General features: G+C 45.6%; 1 long non-coding RNA gene across 1 annotated transcript; it reads left to right on the forward strand.

The window, feature by feature from the left end:
- The first annotated feature begins 6,276 nt into the window (after window positions 1-6,276).
- LOC308460961 lies at window positions 6,277-8,410 on the forward strand. Its single transcript, XR_013978766.1, has 3 exons — window positions 6,277-6,340; window positions 7,346-7,474; window positions 7,919-8,410. It is a non-coding gene; the product is annotated as an uncharacterized lncRNA (long non-coding RNA).
- Window positions 8,411-11,385: the final 2,975 nt, after the last annotated feature.

The following is an 11,385-nucleotide window of genomic DNA, read 5'->3' on the forward strand; positions in this document are numbered from 1 at the left end:
GCTGTTCAAAAAGGGTACTAAAGGAGCTTGTAGGTGGAATCTCAGAGCCCCTGTCTGTAATCCTGGGGAACAGGTGAGGTCCCTGTGGACTGGAGGCAGGCAAATGTTATCCTCACCTTCAAAATGGGGGGAAAGAAAAGCCAGGTAACTACTGACCGGTGAGCATGTCATCAATACCAGGAAATGTCCTCAAACAGATAATTAAATGGTCCATCTGTGAGCACTCAGAAAAGGATGCTGTGATTACTATGGGTTTCTCAAAAACAAGTCATGCCCGACAAATCTCATTTCTTTTCTTTTTGGATAGAGCTTGGTGTCTCAGTGGAATGCTGTGGGTGTAGTGTATCTTGATTTCAGTAAGGCTTTTGACAAAATCCCCCATGGTAAAGCTGGTAAAATGTCGACTGGAAAAGGTAACTGGTTAGGTGGATGTTCTGTCAATGTGTTATGGTCCTTCCTCATGGCAGCTTCCTATCTCCCCAGCAGACAATGTTTTGTGTCACTGGGAAGGCGGGAATTCTGTGTTGATTTGCTATGGATGTTTGTATGTGATTCCAATAAAAGGTTCGATGATGATGATTTAAAGCAACGATAGCCCAACATTAAAGAACTAATTCCTCCAAGAAGCATAACTGTTTGGCACTCTGAACTTCATCCTTATGAAGAAGCAAAGGGTGTAGATTCTTTTTTACACTATTTGCTACACAGGTGGGTAAGACAAAAGTGAGATTAGAAATTCCCATCCAGAACCAAAATCTCACCAGATTTTGTAGGTATGTGAAGCTACATCAGCTCCAGCTACAATCAGAAGAAAGTCACCTTCCAGCTTCTTGGGGGGCACCAACAATGAGCTGCATCCAAGCTGGGGGGAGGGGAAGGAATGTTTGCATAACAGGAGACCCCCCCTAACACATCCCTATTTTCCCATCCCTATTGGCCTTCTCTGAGCTCTGTGGTCACCCATTTCACAAAGAACTTCACATGCAGCCCTCGCAAATTGTTCTCCTTTTCACAGAAGTCCCTTGTGGTGATGTTGATGACTCAACGCCCTCCTGGAGACAACCTAATCTCCCTGTATACCCTAAGGGGACGCTACTTGTAAGCAAACTGGTTAAGAAAGAAACAAAAATTCCACTCTGCCTCAATTTCTGTTTCTGAAGGTGCTCTTTGGTTCTGAAATAAGGGAGAAGTTCTCATCACACTGTCAGGCCTGGAACACACCGTGAGAAAAATTCAAGGCTCTTCTTTCTGGCTCCCAACATCTGCGGGGACAGACAAGATGGGAGAATTCATCTGAGAAGTTCCCCAGCTGATTCCAGAACACAGAAGAGTTCAACAAAAGGCCATGGTAGACATGGGTGCAGGGACTCCTCCAACTCCTGCTGAATCAGATGGGGGTGAGGATCGCTAGATCCATGCATCACACTCTTTTATCAGTCTGCATTCCCCCACGGAAACTGTGTATTGATAATAGGTTATCTGAGAATTAGAGGATCTTTCATCACCTATAGCAAAGTGTGGATGTGACTATGGTAAAGATGGAGAACCTTTGACCCTCCAGACATTGGGCTACAACCTCCATCATTCCTGACCATTGTTATGCTCTCTGGGGCCAGTAAGAATTAGAGACCAACATCATCTAGAAGGCCACAGGATGCCTGCACCATGGGGTCAAATGGGTTCTGTAGGTTTTGTATTTCTTCTGGTTGTACCCCAAAAGAGCTGACATTGACCTCCAGAAACATGGTTTCAAAAGCTGATGGAACTATGTACAGTTGCTTGTGTGATAAGTCACTGAACTGCAGGTGACAGTGAAGGTCCTGGACCAGTTCTGCCCTGGCTAGTGGACCTTCCTGGGCAGGAAGGAATACAAGAGGACTTCCTGTCTGAGTGGAACTTTGCTTGATAACCAAGTCCTTCTGAGCTCTGCTGTTTTCCTATATTTCTGATTGGTTTATTTCCTGCTTGCTCGTTTAGCCCAGCTCTTCACTTCTCCTTTGATGCTGATTTGCTGTTTGGTGTGACTACTGGACTTATTCTATGACTCCTACTTCAGACCACAGATGGCTGTTCTTGGCCTTGATGCATGAACAGTATTACCAATACATTTTGGCATGCCTGTTGCAGGTACATATTGAAGAGTAATGCCCCCAAAGTAGGGTTCTTTGTCTTTTTCTCAGTTGTTGACCAGACACGTCTGCTGCTTTGGATGGTAGGACCTGAAATAAAGAACTCAAGCAATAGGAAATGAGATTCCGACTATACATTAGGAGGAACTTTCTGACAGTAAGAGGTGTTCAACATCCTCAAAAGGTGGTGGACTTTCCTTCATTGGAGGTCTTTAAACAGAGTTTGAGTGGTCATCTGTCTGTGATTCTTTAGCTGTGATTCCTTCATCGCAGAGGGGTTGGACCAGATGATGCCTGGGGATCTCCTTCCAACTTTATAATTCTATGAGTCTATGAAATAAGACAATCATCTATAACCTGGCTGTGATCCACTTGGGGTTACTTTTGAAGGTGACCTGGAAACTACAACTAATCCAGAATGCGGCAGCTAGACTGGTGACTGGGAGTGGCTGCCGAGACCACATAACACCGGTCCTAAAAGACCTACATTGGCTCTCAGTATGTTTTCGAGCACAATTCAAAGTGTTGGTGCTGACCTTTAATGCCCTAAACAGCCTCAGTCCAGTATACCTGAAGGACTGTCTCCACTCCCATCATTCAGTCCAGACACTGAAGTCCAGCTCTGAGGGCCTTCTGGCAGTTCCTTCCCTGCGAGAAGTGAGGTTACAGGGAACCAGGCAGAGGGCCTTCTCGGCAGTGGCGCCCGCCCTGTGGAATGCCCTCCCATCAGATGTCAAGGAAATAAACAACCATCTGACTTTTAGAAGACATCTGAAGGCAGCTCTGCTTAGGGAAATTTTTTATGTTTGATGTTTTATCGTGTTTTTAATACAGTGGTACCTTGGTTTAAGAACAGCTTAGTTTATGAACAACTTGGATTAAGAACTCTGCAGACCTGGAAGTAGGTGTTTTGGTTTGTGAACTTTGCCTTGGAAGCAGAACATGTTCCACTTCCGGTTGAGTGTGTTCCATTTGTAAATTGAGTCCCCTGCTACAATGGGAAATCATGGCTTGGTTTAAGAATGCTTTGGTTTAAGAACGGACTTCCGGAACGGATTAAATTCGTAAACCAAGGTACCACTGTATTCTGTTGGGAGAAGTCCAGAGTGGCTGGGGAAACCCAACCAGATGGGCAGGGTATAAATGATAAATTTGTTGTTGTTGTTGTTGTTGTTGTTGTTGTTGTTGTTGTTGTTGTTGTTGTTAATGCAGGACACACTGATGAAGGACCAGAGCACCTGTAAGCAGCTCATGCTCAGCTCAAGTACTTGTTCCCAGCACCCAGCTCCCGGTCCTTTCACATACAAAAATCCACTCCTGGTTTTCACCCAAACTTAGTTCATCATCATCACCACCACCATTTCCAGTGCTATAGAGCTGAGCTCCCAGTCCTTTCACAGTAAAACAACTCTTGGGTTTCGCCTATTTCGTTTTAGCAGTGTCTTTTAAAGCCTTTGTGCTGATGCTTTCCTTACACTGTTGGGAGTCAGAAGCCCTCACCGATCGACTGCAAACCCAGATTACTACTATAGATCCCAATCCGCTCTCTCTCCGCCTGCCACCATAGAGGACTGCATGACCCAAGTTCACCAAGAAGTACAGTTATATAAATGGCAGTGTTGTTGTCTTCTCCCTGTAGCACCTTATTAGTATCCAGCTATTACCGAAATTATTACTGAGAGAAACCCTTGGGCTTTGATTTTTAATCACACGGGCCCATGCCATCAGCTGCCAACAAATTATTTATTTACCATATTTATATCCCACGCCTTTGACACAACGGTGTTCCCAGGGTGCCTTTGCAATGAAAATGAAACCACAATACAAGATGACACACATATGCACGAATCTCAAAACAGTGGATAAATCTCAGAGGGTCACAGCAAAATAACAGCACAATGCCTAACTTGAGATGGGAAATTTAGGTTTTCTCAATTTCCCAATCTTGGGTTCAGCTCTCCAGATTTCAGCATCCCCATGCGATTTATTTATTCCTTCATGCATATTCATGTGCATGTTAGTGCAAATTTCACAGATTATATACACTTGTATGCAATTTCCGTGTGTGTGTGTGTGTGTGTGTGTGTGTAAAAGCAAAGTGATTTCCCCTAATATAACACATTCTGGTATGCTTTTTTCACCAACATGCACATTTTACCTGAGTATATGCATCTTTGAACACATTACGTGGCTGGAGAACTCTATTGCAAAATTCAGAGAAGTGTGAATTTTGAAGAACAGCTGTGTTTCAGTTAACACAATCTTTTGGAACGTACAAATCAGACAAGTTTGCTTTCATTAACTAATCAATCAAATTTATATGCCACCCTTCTTCTGAGTCTCACAGGGGCGTTTACAGTATAAAAACCACAAAAAATATATAACATAACAAAAAGCCGAACAATGTGAACTGAATTGAATTTCTTCCTTCCCCACCTCTACTCCTCGGTGCTTAAAAGTGGTGGGGTGTTTTTTTTTAAGGGGGTTGTAGTCTAGCAACATTTGGAGCGCTGCAAGTCCTCCATTCTGGTCCTGTATACAAGAATCTAGGAACATAAGCTTGCCATCAAAATCAGAAATCAATGGGAGAACATTCCAGTCTCCCAAGGCATTCTGCTGCTGACCTGAAAATGGGAACAAAAACAACTACCTCATACCAGGCCAGTATTGTCTTCCTTGACTGGTAAAAAGGTAAAGGTACCTCTGACCGTTAGATCCAGTCGCGGACGACTCTAGGCTTGCGCACTCATCTCGCTCTATAGGCCGAGGGAGCCGGTGTACAGCTTCCGGGTCATGTGGCCAGCATGACTAAGCCGCTTCTGGCGAACCAGAGCGGCACACGGAAACGCTGTTTACCTTCCTGCCGGAGCGGTACCTACTTATCTACTTCCACTTTGTGCTTTCGAACTGCTAGGTTGGCAAGAGCTGGGACTGAGCAACGGGAGCTCACCCCATCGTGGGGATTCGAACCACCGACCTTCTGATCGGCAAGCCCTAGGCTCTGTGGCTTAGACCACAGCGCCACCCGTGTCCCTTGACTGGTAGTCTCTTCCTTTTTTCAAGACACAGCGCTCCTTGGGCAGCAATATACTAAACCCTTCTCTCAAAATGAAGTATCCAACAAAGCTGAATGTGAGACAATTCGGGGCAGTACCTCTTCAAAACAGTGCGTCATTAAACTATGGAACATGCTGTCTCAGGAGGCAGTGATGGCCACTGTCAGGCTTCGGGGAATCAAATCCCTCCCACAGTGGCAGCCAAGAATCAGAGAAATGATAGAAGTTCTTACCAAGCAATTTAATCAATAATTCACAGAGAGCGATGAAGAAATGCAGCTTTCCCTAAAAAATGGCATTGCTCCAAGTAAAGTCCCACCCCCCTACATCTACCCTATTCGATGTCACTCCTGCATTGGCTATTTTGAGCTTTTTGCCTCTGAGCTCTCTGTTCTACTACCCTCAAAGCCCTCCTGGTCCTGGGAGAAGGGGGACCAGGAATGCTCTCCAAGGACACAGAGTCTGTCAGCTGTCTCTCCCCTGGTTCTTCTTCTTCTTCTTCCTGCTGTTCCTCCCCCAATATTTCCCAGCTTCTCCCCTCTGCAGCCTCTGAACTATGCCCTTCTGCAAACCACTGTTCTAAATCTATACTGTCTGGCACACTGATCCATTGGAGGCCATGCTGTGGCTTCACAGTCTGCAATGAGTCCGGAAACCAGTTTCTAGAAAGCACAGAGTGCTCTTGTGGTTAGGTCCTGCTTGCCAGTTTGCCACTGGCATTTGGTTGGCCATCGTGAGAACAGGATGTTGGACTAGAGGGCCCGGTGGCCTCATCCAGTAGATCCTTCTTATGAGAAAGCCCAAGTTAATCTGTGCTTCCTTGTTTACTCAAGAGCTAGAGGCCAGGGTGTTTTCTTCTCACAAGCTGGTGACCAGAACTCCATCCTTCTTCTTCCTGTTTTCCATAGGGCCTGTGCTGTTGGTGAACACCCTTTCCGTTGGGGAGCCAAGGTACCTTCTCTTGCAACAGGGCTAACTCATCACTGGCTCAGAGCCAGCAGATACCTGCCCTGACAAGCAGCTTGGACCATTGTAAGTTCCCAGTACCCCAAAAAAGCAACCGCCAATCATAGCTCAGTATAGTTTGGGAGGCAGTCCTTCTGAAAGAAGCCTAGGTTTGCTGCAATCTAAGGAGGTGTTGCCAGCTTCCCCCAGGTGAGTAAGACAGATTTATTGGGAAGAGCTGGCCCCAGTTACAAGGGTGTTCACCGTGGTTCCAAGATGGATTGCTTTTGTGTGGCTGGATGTAGACATTTGCCACTGTGTTGTGGGTGGAGAGATTGTCTACATGGAATCCTGGCCTATCCTGTTTCAAATGGTGGGCAGCTGGCCATGGTGAAACACCAGCCCCAAAGAGCTGAATCCATGATAAAATCATGGTGTAGGAAGGGATACTAATTTAGCCAGCTAGCCCTGGTGATCATCTAATGTTTTTTGGATGGATTTTACCGCTAAATTGATTTTTGAATTCTGAATTTACTGTTATTCACATTTTATACTGTATTTTATGCTGCTTTTTGTTGCATCAATTAAGTGTTTTAAATTTGTTGTTAGCCACCCTGAGCCCGGTTTCTGAACCGGGAAGGGCGGGATATAAACAAACATTTATTATTATTGATTATTATTATCTAGTCCAGCCCCCTGCAGTGCAGGAATCTCAACCAAAGCATCCATGACAAATGGCCAGCCAACCTCCAAGGAAGGAGAGACCACCACCTTCCGAGGGAGACGGTTCCACTGTTGAACAGCTCTTACTGTCAGAAAGGGCTTTATACTGTCTATCCTTCTGGTTTGCTATCCTTTTGAAAGGGAGTATTTCGGTGGCTTTAGAATCATTCCCTCTATTTCCCCAAGTGCAGGCGTGAGTGCCAGCCCTAAGGAAGCCAAAAGTGCATGTACAGAGAGAGTTGGAAATGCACAGGTTTGCAGAAGTCCAAAAATCTTTACAAAATTTTCCCCCAACCCTAAAAGAGCCAATGAGACCAGAGGATACAGAATGCTAAGTGTCTATTTTCTTGTTTTCCATGTGGGTGGGATGGGAAATAAGGAGAAAGGAATGGAATGGAGGAATGTCTCAGTTTAGGGAATGTAGCTGTTTGACTGGAGCCATAAATATGAGCAATTCTCACTGTGGTACTTGCTATTTCCCATCTCCATAAGATCATCCCTGATCCCTGGTTACAAGGGATGCGTCAAGAGATGATGTGCCTCTGCCATAGCGCCTTCTGCATCCTACGGTGTGAATCTCTGGTGTGAAGGATCATCTCACCGGGGTGAATAAAGCAACAGGTTTGTGAATTACTTTGCATCAGGAGGACATGGGGGAGAAAGGGATGCTGGTGCTGGATGGGGTTCTTGCACATGAGGTTTAGACCAGCTGCCACTGGTGTGTGTGGAGGTTAATACCAGCTGCCACTTATGCCAAATAAGGGCAACACTCCATAAATACTTTGAATTCCTAGACACCACCAGCATTCTGTGTCGTCCTGCACCTGGGATTTCTCCAGCCCTGCCTTAAGGGTGTTTTCAGAGGTCACACGGTCACTGCCTCTGGGATGGCGATTGCAAGCAAACGCACATCACAACCACTTGCGTTGCCCCACGATTAAGTCCTACCCCCAGCCTTTTAAGCTGGGGGTGGGTGGGGAGTCAGCCAGACCTCTAGGGAGAGGAGACCAGCCCATCTTTCTTTACGGTCCTAAGGTGTGTCTGTTCAATCCCACATCCTTTCAGGTGTGACCACACAGCTGCCCATCAGGATTTCAAAGGAGAGCCGCAACGCTGAATTATGCACCACATGAGCCAACCTGATGGCTGAGTTCATAATCCGAGCTTCTTCTTTGTGTGCCCTCCCCAAGGGAAGTGCAGAGAGCAGCGACATGACAACAGGCCTCTTTCAGTTGTGGCTCCCCATTTGTGGAATGCTCTCCTCAGGGAAGCACTGTCTGTTTTTAAGCAACTGACGATAACATTCTCTTTTTTTTACCCAAGATCACAGTTTTGAACTGGGAGGGTAGTTAGAGCGGCCTTTGTTGCACTTATCCTTTGAGTGGGGTGAGTAGGATGAGCTCCTTTCAAATATATGATCAGGTGTGCATTTCGGGGGTTTTGTCTTTTGCCGGTTTTTAATCTGATTTTAATGTCTCCTTCCGGCAACTCCTGCAGCCAAGCTGGTGCCAAATGTATTGCTCTGCTTTGCTTTGGGCCACATCAGCAAGGCTGAGAGGGGGGGTCTTGTCGTCTGGGTGGCTCAGGACCTTCAGACACACTGCCCAGGCTGGCACCCCAGGAAGCTCACTTCAGTGCCACTAACTCAGTGGTTTGACTTCACCCCCGGAGGCGCACTCCATTGTCTCTCGAGACAAAAGAGGCAAACATACTTCATTTTTACTGTTATAATAATAGTAATAATTTGCTTCCCATCTGGCTGGGCCTTCCCAGCCACTCTGAGTGGCTCCCAACAGAATATTAAAAACATGATAAAACATCAAACATTAAAAACTTCCCGAAACAGGGCTGCCTTTAGATGTCTTCTAAAAGTCAGATAGCTGTTTATTTCCTTGACATCTGATGGGAGGGCGTTCCACAGGGTGGGAGCCCCTACCAAGAAGGCCCTCTGCCTGGTTCCCTGTAACCTCACTTCTTGCAGGGAGGGAAACGCCAGAAGGCCCTCGGCGCTGGAGCGCAGTGTCCGGGCTGAACGATGGGGGTGGAGACGCTCCTTCACATATACTGGGCCGAGGCCATTTAGGGCTTCAAAGGTCAGCACCAACACTTTGAATTGTGCCCGGAAATGTACTGGGAGCCAATGTAGGTCTTTCGGGGCCGGTGTTATATGGTCTCGGCGGGATAAGCGTAAGATAGCCCTCAACAATGGAGAACTGGCAATCAAGCATTTAAACATAATGCCTTTTTCATGTCCATGAAAAACTCCAACTCCCATCATCCCTGACCACTGACCCCTGTGGGTGGAGGCTGCTGGGAATTGGAGTCCACAGCTTTCAACTGAAAGCCTGAAAGCATTGCTGTGAGGTTCAACGGCTGCTTAACCCAGCTCATTTTGGCTGCAGGAAGTGGCCGAGTTGGGATGGAAATACACAACAGCGCCTTTGCTTACCTGTCTCTCCATAGGTATGACAAGGATGTGCTTGTCATCTCTGTCAACCGTAAACATTAAGCTAAGAATGATTAATCCAGGAATCTCTAGGCTGAGTGTGAAACTAAAAGGCAGATTGAGAGGGTTTCTTGGCACCATTCTGTAAGGATGACACTTTCAGATGATGTTAGCCGTGAGACCTGTTGGATGACTCTTGTGCTACAAAGTTTTCTCCATGTGTGCGCCTCTTCGTATCTCTCTCCCCCTTCAAAGGCTGTTTCATCATATCCAGGCTTGCTGGATTCCTCACGAGCCATAATTCTGTGACTCACTTGTCCTCAGGATGAGTCGTGGTGCGAGGGCCACCTGACAGCTTGGTCAAGTCGTCCTCTCAAGCCATCGACTCTGGAAAAATTATATACTGTGCTCACAAAGCAGACTTTCCAGACGAAGAGCAGGGAAAGCAGAAAAAGCCTTTTTGATAACCTCTGTGTCTAAAATGCTGGGTGAATGTTTTCCATTTTCACAGAATTCTACATCAGGCTGACATAGATTTGTTGTCTAACCTAGAATGTTCTCCTGCCACGAAAAGGAACCAGAGAGATTTTAGTTTTGCTGACTTGAAATCTCTAACAAACAATTCTCACTGCAAAAGTGGATTTTCCAGAGTCTGCTTAGTGCTGATTTGTGCAATGAACCCCATATTTTGTGCCTCCACCCCCCAAATCAAGTAGTTGACAGGGCAAATCGGGGCTACACATTAATGTTTTGTAGTATGATTCCCCCACCTAAGGTATACTACATTTCTGTTTTCAAATTAAACATGTAAGTCAGTGGTGTCCAAACTTTTTTCAAAGAGGGCCAGATTTGATGAACCAAAGTTGTTAACCTTTTTTTAGGATTGATTGAAGTTGTTGAGCTTTTTTTAGGGTTGAAGTTGTCTGGGGGGGGTATTTTTTGGTTTTCCCCCCAGGAAATAAACTGGATCGAACCGACCAGCGGGCTGGATTAGGCCCCCAAAACGGACTTTGGACATGCCTGATGTAAGTAATCTCTGGGATAGCTCAGTTGGTAAAGCATGAGACTGTTAATTTCAGGGTTGTGGGTTTGAATCCCACCATGGACGTAATCAGGACTTTTGTTAGGGGGGACAGAACCGACATGATGGGTCAGTTAGTTAAGTCTTCTATTGTTGTACTTGATGGGGGGGAGCTGCCCCCCTGTCCCCCTGGTTACACCCCTGAGCCCCACATTGAGGAAAAGATTCATGCATTACAGCAGACTGGACTAGATGATCCTGGTGGTCTCTTCCAACTCTGCAATTCTATGATTCTATGCAACATGTGATTAATGGATCTAAATAAATAATACTAATAATTAATAAGCAATTATCCTCATCTTCCGAGATCAGATGAGACATAACTTCCAAGGTGGAAAAACTACAGTGGACAGCCTTATCCTATACTGAGTCAACTGATTTCAGAGAGTAAGCACTCCTACCTCTGCATAGGACCAGGCTGTAAAATATTTTAATGATGAGAATGTTTGTGAACTGAAAAGCTCACCCCGTTTGGCTCCATTCAACGCCTCTAGCGCGCAATGAAATAAATAAAAAGCACATGATCACAGTTCCGGAGAAGGAATTCATTGGCCAAAGCTCTCTTAAAAGTTGCTTTATAGACTTTTCCTTCCTCTTAATGAGGGAGAGAGGTTCAAATTCCATTGATAATTTCCTTTTGTGGTCTCCCTCACTTTTTTTGCTTGGTTTTGGGGGTTCCTGTTTTCGGGGACATGGTTCACGCCGCATTCAGTGTCTTGTTCTCTCTCTCTCTCTCTCTCTCTCTCTCTCTCACACATTATTATTATTTTCCTTCTACCATTATCTTTTTCTCCTACATCTGTTAAGGCATCGCAATGCATAAGATGATATTGTGGATTGGAAGCTTCTGGGAGAGCAGAGGGCAAGTTTCTGCCTCACTATATGGGGAGAAGATTTGGCATTGCCTGTTTCATCTTTCTCAAGCATGCATAACTACAATTCGATTGTACCAAACACCCTGACATGTCTTTTGCCTCTGGGCTTTGAAGCAAGAGGTTGAAAGTT

Source organism: Podarcis pityusensis (genome assembly GCF_964106645.2).
Source record: "Podarcis pityusensis genome assembly, chromosome: 13".
NCBI classification, from domain to species: domain Eukaryota; kingdom Metazoa; phylum Chordata; class Lepidosauria; order Squamata; family Lacertidae; genus Podarcis; species Podarcis pityusensis.